Here is a 12,483-nt window from a genome sequence, read left to right on the forward strand (position 1 = left end):
TTTTGAATATTTCAAATTAAAGAGTTCATAACCTATCTTTAGTGCTTGTATTTGAGTCGATTCTCTCAAACTGTATTGTACCCTTCGATATAATGCAGAAAAAACGTTTTGTTTTTGTATTTGCATAATTAATATTTTCCACACGATATTTAGGTTCATGATGTAAACAATCTATAATTTTGATTATATAAACTTAATTTAGACAAAGACTTATGTTATATTATAACTATTTTCATAATATATAAATTAGATAAAAATAATATAATAAAATTTATAATACATATAACATTTATAAAAAAAGATATTGTGACTTTCAAAGAGATAATGACCAAATTATGATTGTTATTGGGATTTCTGGAGAGATCAAAATATATTTCTCAAAATACTTCATCACTCATGAGTTCCAGAAGAATGATGACATAAACGTTTATCAAATTCGTTCAAGTGATCATTTGAAAAGTCAGTATTCAGTGTTGAAATAGGTAAAAATATAAGAATTTATGTGATTTTGTCATGAATGGAGTAAATACATGATGTAATTTTTTTCCTTTAATCGAGGTTTTGTCCCACTAGGTTTTATTGATAAGATTTTTAATGAGGCAACATGTTACATGTGTTATGTAACGACCCAAATTTTACTGTTATCGAAAAATGTATTTTTTGGGTCACCATTTCTGAAAAAAAATTCGTAAATATTTACTAAAAATATTTATGAAGTTAATCGAGTGGTTAAGTAGGCTTTAATTAAGTGAATTTAGCTTAATTAAGAGTAAGTAGGAAAAAAGACTAAATTGAATAAAGTGTGAAAGTTTAATTATAGATTAAAAGAAAATAAAAAGGACCACAATGAAAATTATGCTATTTTTCCTAAGTGAGGCGGCAAATGCATAAAAATCTTTGATTTTTATGCATAAATATGTATATTAAATTATTATTTATTATTATGGTTTTATATTTGATATTTATTAATGTTATTTTTATTAAATTGATAGTTTATTATGAAATAAATTAAAGATTTTTATGCATAAATATGTATATTAAATTATTATTATTTATTATTATGGTTTTATATTTGATATTTATTAATGTTATTTTTATTAAATTGATAGTATATTATGAAATAAATTAAAGTAAAGACAAATGTATGGTAATAAAAATATATATGTGTAATAAATTAAATACATACATTTGTAATACAATTCTATAATTACTTATAATATAATAAATTATTATTATATTATATTATTATAATATATATAAAGTAAAGTAAATGAAATAAAAGAAAAAGAAACAAAAAGATGGAAAAAGAGAACAAGAACAAACGAAACAGAGAAGAAAAGAAGGAAAGAAAGGGAAATTAGGGATTTCAAGGTTTCAAATTCAATTGGTAAGTTAATTTAGTCAATTTTCTTGTAATTTTGATGTTTTTAGAATCCTAGAACAAAGTACTACTTGATTTAAGTGGAAAATTTGAAAGTCAGTGGATTTTTAAGTGTCATTCATGTTGAATTAATGGAAGTGTTAGGGGTTAAATTGATACAATTTCAAGTTAGAAGTGAAATAAGGATTGAATTGTAAAATAAATCATAAGTTTTGAATAGTAGGAACTAAATTGAGAGAATTTCAAAATTATGGTTCTATGGTGAAATTAGAGAGTTGAAACTAGTCTAAAGTGGAAATTGAATGAAAATATTAAGCTAAAGGTGAAGAATAAAAGTTAGTCTCGGTTTACTGACTAAATTGGAATTTAGACAAAAGTTGAATAAAAATTTAAAATATTCAATGTGAAATTTAATGGTAGTGTATTGATAATTTTCAATTGTTATAATTTCCGTAGTTAACATTATTCCGAAAGACCTCGGCTAAGAAAGGAAAAGACAAAGTCAACGAGGGTTAGCTCGGAAATTACGGTTTGTATTTCTATTGTGGTAACCCGAATTAGGGCCTAATCGGAATAGTGGTTTCGGGACCATAAAATCCGAGATAGAAATAATTATTTTATGATTATTTTGAGGTCTATGATATGATTGCATGATTGTGTGAAAATTTCGTGAAGAAATTTTATGCATAAAGTGCTTAATTTGAAGTTAGGGACTAAATTGAATAAGTTGCAAAACTTGCATTCTAGAAGTTTCTAGTATGAAATTGCTTTGAAATATTAATTAGGAGGTCTTAAATAGAATTTGACCAATTTCTAAGTTTATGGACAAAAATTGGACATGGATGGAATTTTTGAAAGTTTAGTAAGGAAGGGCATTTTGGTCATTTGGATATTAAATGAAATAAAATGGGAAAAATAACACAAAAATGATCATCTTCTCCATAAGTTGCTGCTGAATTTTGCTCTCCACCATAGCTAGGGTTTCAACACTTTTAAACCTTGATTGTAAGTGATTTCTATGCCCATTTTTAATATTCTTTACATTTTTGAAATCCTCGTAGCTCGGTTTACCTATTTCTACCAATATTTTGAGCTAGGGTTTATATTTAAATTTTTATCCATGGATGATATGTATAAATTTTGATGTTTTATGGTAGAATATGAAGTTTGAGATTGTGTTAAACAACTTTTGCTAAGTGATTTTTCGTAGAAACGAGTAAAATGACATAATCGGTAAAAATACCTAATATTCATAAGTACATGTTAGAATGTGAATTTGATGTTGCTATAAAAGGGAAAAATGATCAGCATGACATAAAACATAAGAAAATAGGATGAGGTTTAATTTACGAGTCTTGGGGCAAAAGTGTAAATATGTGAAAGTTTAGGGGCAAAATGGTAATTTTACCAAATTTCGTACTAGGGGCTATTTTGATGAATGTGTGTATTAAATAAATTAATTTGGTATTATAGATCAAGAGAAAAGAGATTCGAGTCGAGATCGGGGGAAAAATAAAGTTTACGAGGAATAGGCTCGACTATTCTCATTTTGTATCGAGGTAAGTTCATATGTAAATATTGTAATATAACCGTTATTTTAAATCATTTAATGCTATTTATAAGATATTATGATTGTTATCATGCAATTCTATGCTTTGTGGTCATTGTTGGACAACATGCAAAAATTTTATGAATTATGTGAAAAATGTGAAAGACTATCGAAGTATCGTCATTGGTATTCCAAGGAGAATGGTAAAGGAGTACGAACGAGGAAATTCCCATTGAACCTTAGGAATAGATTCGGATATTTGGGCATCCGAACTCGTTGAGTTGAGTCCGAGTTCACTTACGGATGCGAACATCTAACTCGTTGAATTGAGTCCGAGTTCGCTTATGGACGGGTTACATGGTAGCTTGGCTGTAATACCCCATACCCGTACCTGAGACCGGGATAGGATACGAGGTATTACCGAGATTTTCAGAATAATTTCAATTAATTTATATTATTTTGTATTCATATTCATGTTTCATGTAACATCCTTTTCAAATATTCAATTCAAACATCATATAAAAGACGATACAATATTTAAATTGTCATATTTACATGCTCATTCAAGATATACGAACCTACCTGACTAAATTGCAGAAATACCAAGATTTAAGGGCATATTGATAATTTACCATTTTCCCAAATTTCACCCAATCTTAAATTGATAATTTCATTCAATTTATTAATTTAGATAATAAAACAATTCATTCCCTTCAATTTAGTCATCTTTGAAATTTCTTACAAAATTGCCCCCTAAAGTTTTACTTTTATTCAATTTAGTCCATGAGCTTAAAACATGCAAATTAGCCATGCTAATTGAATATTCATATATATTTTCCTCCTCCGCCACTCCATTCCACATCCTTAATGTATATATCATGCTTATAAGTAACGTTATCAATAATTTCACTATTAACTTATATGTATATTCAAAGTTATCCATCTGTGTCATAGTCGCTAAATTATTTATATCTGGAGATATGGAACTCAAAATTAAGATCCGCTAATTTTCCCTGAAACTAGACTCATATATCTTCTTACCATAAAATTTTCAGAATTTTTGGTTTAGCCAATAAGTACAATTTATTCTTTAAATTTTCCTCTGATCTGCTGTCTAACCGTTCTGACCCTTATTCACTAAAAATTAATTATCTCCTTGTACAGAATTCGAATGATGTTTCTGTTTATTTCTCTTGAAAATATACTCTTTCAGGATTCTAAACATATAAATTTAATTCTATAATTATTTTTATCCAATTTTTTATGATTTTCCAAAGTCAGAATAGGGGAACCCGAAATCATTCTGACATTGTCTCACAAAAGTTATTGTATCTCATGATTTACAACTCCATTGCTTACATAATTTCTTTTATAAGAAGCTAGACTCAATAAGCTTTAATTTCATATTTTATTCATCCTCTAATTCGATTTATACAATTTTTGGTAATTTTTCAAAGTTAAGCTACTGCTGCTGCCCAAAACAGTTTTAGTGCAAAATGTTGACTTCCATTTTACCCCAAATTTCACAATTCATACAATTCAGTCCTTGCTCAATTAACCCCTCAATTAAGATAATTTTCTCAATTAATACTTTTTCTAGACATTATAAGTTATTTCATAACTATTGAAATTCAGAATTTTCACATGAAACTCTAACTTCAAACTCTTTTACAATTAGGTCCCAAACATTCACTTTCTATTCAATTCTTTCTATACAATCAGAATTTAAACAATTTAAAGCTCTAATTCCATGATAAATCATCATATACTTCCAGAACTCATCCATAAAAACTTCAAAAATTATACATGGAATCAAAAACTAATGAAATATTAAGTTGGACCCAATTGTAAAAGTCCAAAAACATAAAAATTTCAAGGAGAAAGCAAGAATTAAACTTACATGAAGCTAGAGTATGAAAACCAGCTTGAACCCTCCTCCATGGCTGTTTTTCAGCTTATGAATATGAAGAGGGATGAAGAGAATTCTAGATATTCCAATTTAGTCCCATTTTTATTTAGCCAATATTAGCAATTTTCCAATTTTGCCCTTATTTCACCCATTTCCTGATTTTTCTCAACTATTGCCGCCCAAAATATCTCCTTTGGGACTATTTTCACTTTAGGTTCTTTCTCATTTGACAATTGAGCTATTTTATCCTTTTAGCAACTTTTACACCATTTTCAATTTAGTTCTTTTTATTTAATTAACCACCCAAACGTCAAAATTTTCTGACTAAATTTTATTACTACCTCACCAACACTCCATAAATATTTCTAAAAATATTTATGGCTCGATTTATGAAGTCGAGGTCTCGATACCTCATTCTCGACCCAATTTACCTAATTAAATCTTTTAAATCACCTAATTCATTAATTCAAAAATGCTTTTATATTCACATTTGACTCATAGGTATTAATTTATTAAATTTTTAATTCACCCGTCGGATTTGGTGATATCAAATCTCTATTCCCGATACCACTAAAAATTAGGCTGTTACAACTCTTCCCCCTTTAGGGATTTTCGTCCCCGAAAATCTTACTAGAAAAGAGGTTAAGGTTTCAGCATAAATCCTCCATCCTGTAATGTTGCCTAAGAACCTTACACTGTACTCGATTACTTTTAATTTTCTGAATGTCATTATACAATATCAATTAAGTAATCATCACTCGCAAAGTAAACAAAACTTCATTACTCAGAGCATACATATCTACATTTACTCCTCTCAAAGGTTAATCGATAGCTACTCACAATCTTTCGATAACTACTCACAATCTTTCAATATTTTAAATTCATTATTACTATCTTAAATTCAAATTTTCTGTAATATTCGACACTTTAAACTCTTGGAATCAGGGAGTATGTAGAATTTTTTTTTTCAGACTATCCGCCTATTTACCCATGAATACATAAAATTCATTTCCAAACTCGAGGATCGATTTACATGCATATATCTCAAATTACCTTCCAACTGAATAATTTGTTCTGATTAAAACATTTTATTCCATCTTAACTGTCAAACAATAATAACTTTTTAAACAATTTCCTCTTCAAGTTGTTAGAAAAACTCAATCACATAATCTTTCACAATTTCCGTAACAGGCTAGTCAAAAAGCTTTACTAACGGCATTAGTTCAAACAAAACACCACATCTCGATTTATGTCATTGACCTTAATCAATATTACCTAATAAAAGAAAATCAATATAAAAATTTAGCTTGAACAGTCACAATCCACATTTTGTCGATGCCTCCTGATAACACATCTCGAAGAATTCCTGATAACACATTCTTTAGATATCATACCTGGATAAGTTGATTGTCCTCTTCTTTAACTGTGGCATCACTTAATTTGAATGATTTTCAAAACAGTCTATCATCTCTTCCAGAACTGTTTTTACTTACTAAACCATTCTTATCTCCGACCACATTATTAATTATTCCACTTTTTGAACTCTTTTGTTTCACACTTGTGAACTTATTCAATATAAATTTCATAAACTTTATTATATAATACCATAATTATAGGGGGTGAAAATTGTAAAGCCTCGACTTTTAGCTCTTATATACATATATATACACACATCTAACATATCATTTATCAACAACATAACATCATATAAATACCAAACAACATAGGCGCGCTCATCACAAGATAAACTTTTATTTCATTTCATACATCATCACAACCATATCATGAACTCTTTTCATACCTTTCCAAGTTTCAACTCATCATAAACACATTCTTACTCAGACACATTAGTGTCACTTTCAACACTTTCTGAAATAACTCGATTAAAAAGTATTTCTGTCTATAAGTAAAATAAAATTTTGATCGGATTATACACATGACTCTATCACAGATTTATATGGCATGTATCTCTAAACACTTTACACTATTTTCTTTTTATCATGAATTTCACTATTTCTATAATTCTATAGTTTCTTTCTGCACATATTTACCTAGTTTATCATTTATATCCATTCTCTATCCTTTCATTTCACATTTTATTTTCAATTCAATATTTCACATTTGCCTCTCAGAGCTTTTACCAATAGGAATAGAAGATAATATCATATGAATCTTATTATCAAGTGTTTTATCAATATATTAGCTTGGAAAACCAATGAAGGATAGAGTAGTACCACTTGTGAATCAATCAGACTTGCGATAATTTCTGTCTATTAGCAATTTATCTAACCTTTTCATATATTGATTATAGCATCCAAACATTAACAATTGCATATGCCTCTGAAAATATCAGTACATATAAGATACCCACATAATATCCCAAAAATTTACTATAATATACCCAATTATAAATGTTATATTCAAATATTTTTGCAATTTATTCACCAATCTATTGACTAGTATAGTCATTAATAATTTCACATCATTCAGTTCACTCAAGAAACTAATTCGGAAGGAATTTTCAATTGACCATTCTGTAAATACCATATTTGAACAAATCAATTTTCCTATAAATAACTTCTTTATTTAACAGTGGTACTGTATATCCCAGCTAGTTTTCAAAAAAAAATGATGTTTCTATTCAGAACCCATTTTTACCTATTAACTCACTCTCAGTTCCGACTGTATTATTAATTGTTCAACCATTGAACTTTTCACTTTCCACTTCTGAACTTAATCAATATAAATCTCATGAATTTCATTGTATATAACTGTACTAGTAAAGGGATATAGATCGCTAAGTCTCATAATTTAATTTTCATATATTTACTCATATAACATTTATCATTCTCAAGTACTATAAAACATTTATTCGTACTTTGACGAGTTCTGCTTCATCATAACTAACATTTTTACTCAGGGATAATCATTTACCTTGTAACGAAAATTGTTTACTTTTTACTTAACAGAGGCCCAGTAGACTAGATAGAACACTTCGGATATACATGACTTATACAGAGGTGCATTATTATGCACTAATGAACAGAGAGCACTGAAGTGCTATACAGAGAGCACAAATGTGCTAATCAGAGAGCACTCACGTGCTAAATATCAGAGAGCACTAGCGTGCTAATAATCAGAGAGCACTGGCGTGCTAATATTCAGAGAGCATGCTGAGGTCCCTTAACATCCTAGTAGTTCTAATCTTGTCTACTTGGGCAAATTATTTCATACATGCATATCACTTTTACACCTTTCGCATAATATTTTTACATGCTTTACAATTTAATCCTTGTACCAATAATTCATATACTTATATCTTCTATATCTTCAATACATGTAATATATTTCAAAATTCACTATTCATTCATAATTCTCTAATAATCCTTATCATGTACTTCATATATTATATTTATATATTTTGTAATTTAGTCATCAGCACAATATTTCATGTAGTAATATAATTTGCTTTTAATAATACATATAACATAATATTCATCATTGAATCATACCTTTTTTTTTGTACCGATTCATCATAATCAACTTTCTACTCGTATACTTGAGTATCGCTTTTAGCATTATTAGAATTAACTTGGTTGAAAAAAAATCTCTTTCTATGAGTAAAACAAATTTCATTAGAGTTGAGAGATATCACACTATCACATATTTTAATGACATGTGTTTTTAGACTTCACATATACTACGTTTGGTCTGAGAATCGACTAAACCGCAGCTCTGATACCATTAAATGTAATACCCCATACCCGTACCTGAGACCGGGATAGGATACGAGGCATTACCGAGATTTTTAGAATAATTTCAATTAATTTATATTATTTAGTATTCATATTCATGTTTCATGTAACATCCTTTTCAAATATTCAATTCAAACATCATATAAAATACGATACAATATTTAAATTGTCATATTTACATGCTCATTCAAGATATACGAACCTACCTGACTAAATTGCAGAAATACCAAGATTTAAGGGCATATTGGTAATTTACTATTTTCCCAAATTTCATCCAATCTTTAAATTGATAATTTCATTCAATTTATTAATTTAGATAATAAAACAATTCATTCCCTTCAATTTAGTCATCTATGACATTTTTACAAAATTGCCCCCTAAAGTTTTACTTTTATTCAATTTAGTCCATGAGCTTAAAACATGCAAATTAGCCATGCTAATTGAATATTCATATATATTTTCCTCCTCCCCCACTCCATTCCACATCCTTAATGTATATATCATGCTTATAAGTAACGTTATCAATAATTTCACTATTAACTTATATGTATATTCAAAGTTATCCATCTGTATCATAGTCACTAAATTATTTATATCTGGAGCTATGGAACTCAAAATTAAGATCCGCTAATTTTCCCTGAAACTAGACTCATATATCTTCTTACCATAAAATTTTCAGAATTCTTGGTTTAGTTAATAAGTACAGTTTATTCTTTAAATTTTCCTCTGATCTGCTGTCTAACTGTTCTGACCCTTCTTCACTAAAAATTAATTATCTCCTTGTACAGAATTCGAATGATGTTTCTGTTTATTTCTCTTGAAAATAGACTCTTTTAGGATTCTAAAAATATAAATTTAAGCCCCTAATTATTTTTATCCAATTTTTGATGATTTTCCAAAATCAGAATAGGGGAACCCGAAATCATTCTGACATTGTCTCACAAAAGTTATTGTATCTCATGATTTACAACTCCATTGTTTACATAATTTCTTTTATAAGAAACTAAACTCAATAAGCTTTAATTTCATATTTTATTCATCCTCTAATTCGATTTCTACAATTTTTGGTAATTTTTCAAAGTTAAGCTACAGCTGCTGCCCAAAACAGTTTTAGTGCAAAATGTTGACTTCCATTTTACCCCAAATTTCACAATTCATACAATTCAGTCCTTGCTCAATTAACCCCTCAATTAAGATAATTTTCTCAATTAATACTTTTTCTAGACATTATAAGTTATTTCATAACTATTGAAGTTCAAAATTTCCACATGAAACTCTAACTTTAAACTCTTTTACAATTAGGTCCTAAACATTCACTTTCTATTCAATTCTTTCTATACAATCAGAATATAAACAATTTAAAGCTCTAATTCCATGCTAAATCATCATATACTTCTAGCACTCATCCATAAAAACTTCAAAAATTAGACATGGAATCAAAAACTAATGAAATATTAAGTTGGACCCAATTATAAAAGTCCAAAAACATAAAAATTTCAAGGAGAAAGCAAGAATTAAACTTACATGAAGCTAGAGTATGAAAACCAGCTTGAACCCTCCTCCATGGCTATTTTTCAGCTTATGAATATGAAGAGAAATGAAGAGAATTCTATATATTCCAATTTAGTCCCATTTTTATTTAGCCAATTTTGGCAATTTTCTAATTTTGCCCTTATTTCACCCATTTCCCCATTTCCTGATTTTTCTCAGCTATTGCTGCCCAGATATCTCCTTTGGGATTATTTGCACTTTAGGTTCTTCCTCATTTGACAATTAAGCTATTTTATCCTTTTAACAACTTTTACACCCTTTTTAATTTAGTCCTTTTTATTTAATTAACCACCCAAACGTCAAAATTTTCTGACTAAATTTTATTACTACCTCACCAACACTCCATAAATATTTCTAAAAATATTTATGGCTCGATTTATGAAGTCGAGGTCTCGATACCTCATTCTCGATGCAATTTACCTAATTAAATCTTTTAAATCACCAAATTCACTAATTCAAAAATGCTTTTATATTCACATTTGACTCATAGGTATTAATTTATTAAATTTTTAACTCACCCGTCGGATTTGGTGATATCAAATCTCTATTCCCGATACCACTGAAAATTAGGCTGTTACATTGGCTACATATGTGGCACTTATGTGCAAACTTTCCATGTATCCGAGTTATATTCCAATGTGTTCAACGGGTAAAATTCTAGTGAAATGGAAGAATACTCAAGATGCAAGTGACGTATTGGTAAGTGTTGTGGAATGGGCACTTTGGACAGGTATGTACTTAACCCTTGGGTTGAGACTTGATACGACAACAATAATATGGTAAGATGATGAATGATGAATAGAAATGTGATACATGTTTTGGTGATATTATGCTAATGTTGGTTGGTATAATTGCTTTGTTAAGTTATTTGTTATTTGCATGTGGACTTACTAAGCATCTATACTTACTCCCTCATTTTCATTCTTTGTAGTTTTGACAAGTCAATTTGGAGATCGGGACGGTCGGAGGCACGCTCACACTATCACTGGACAATCGCGATATAATGACTTGAAATTTTTGGAAATATGGCATGTATAGCATTCCAATCATTTTGTGTGTATAATCTTACAATATGGCCATGGATGGAATGGAAATGTTTGAGAATGATTAGCTATTGGAATGGCTAATCAAGTTTATCTATGATAACATGTATGCTTTATGTCTTAACTAAACCATGAAAATCTTTGGAAAGGTAAAATTTGCCACAAAACAGAATCAGACAGTAGAAGTGACGTGAATTTGAAAAATCACTAAAAATAGTAGAAATGGAATTAAATGATGAATAATTATGGAATCGAAGCTTGATGAGTCTGTTTTCATATGGAAGAAATGAAATAGGTAAATGAGTTATATTTTATGAGATATTTAAGTTTTGGTGAAATAGGGTCAGAGCAATCTTTGAATCCCCTGTTCTGAATTTAAAAATTCATCATAAATTGTACAAAAACAATTAGGAGTTTTACATTACATGTATGAAATCCTTATTGAGTCTAGTTTTATGAGAAACAAACAGAATAGTCATTGAAACTCTGTACAAGGAGATATCTGATTCGTAATACACAGGGTTCAGAGTAGCCGAACCTTGAAACAGTGGAGACTTTAACTAATAAACTGTACTAATTTGCCTGACCAAAAATTCTAGAAAAATATTAGTAAGTAGATATATGAGTCTAGTTTCAAGTAAAATTTACGGAATTGGATTTTGAGTTTTTTAACTCGAGATATGAATTTTTTAGCGACTGTGATGCAGTTAGCCAGCTTGTCTGGAAATTCTAAAATAAATTGTTTGAGCTATTTAATTAATGAATTAAGTCCGTTAACATCTTGTGCTCGACTCCAGTGACGGTCTCGGGTACGGGGGCATTACATCTATAATCCGAACTTAATATTTAATTGTTGAAATTATTATTTAATATGTATGTTAAGTCCATTGAGATGATTATTTGAATTGGAGTGAACATTGGTTGAAATTTGAAAGGTGAATTTAATTATTAATTGTTGTATTTTGATTAAATGTTATGGTAAGTAATTAAGGTGAGAATTAATTGTATTGTGTTTTACAATTGAAATAGATTGATTTGGTATGTGATAAATTTATTGAATTTATATGAATATATGTGTGAGTGATATGGAATTTGAATATATGTTAATAAAAAGTAAATTGAATTGTATTGAATTATTAATTTATGTGATTAATTGAAATGTGTATTAATTGGAAATTGAAAATTTATTAAAACTCTATTAACAGTATCCGGCTAAGTCGGATATACTTGGCATACCATAGGATTGGAAGCGTTTAGGAATACTTTGACCTTGAGTCGATGAGGCACTATAAGTC

This window comes from Gossypium hirsutum, chromosome A11, assembly GCF_007990345.1.
Source record: "Gossypium hirsutum isolate 1008001.06 chromosome A11, Gossypium_hirsutum_v2.1, whole genome shotgun sequence".
Classification (NCBI taxonomy): domain Eukaryota; kingdom Viridiplantae; phylum Streptophyta; class Magnoliopsida; order Malvales; family Malvaceae; genus Gossypium; species Gossypium hirsutum.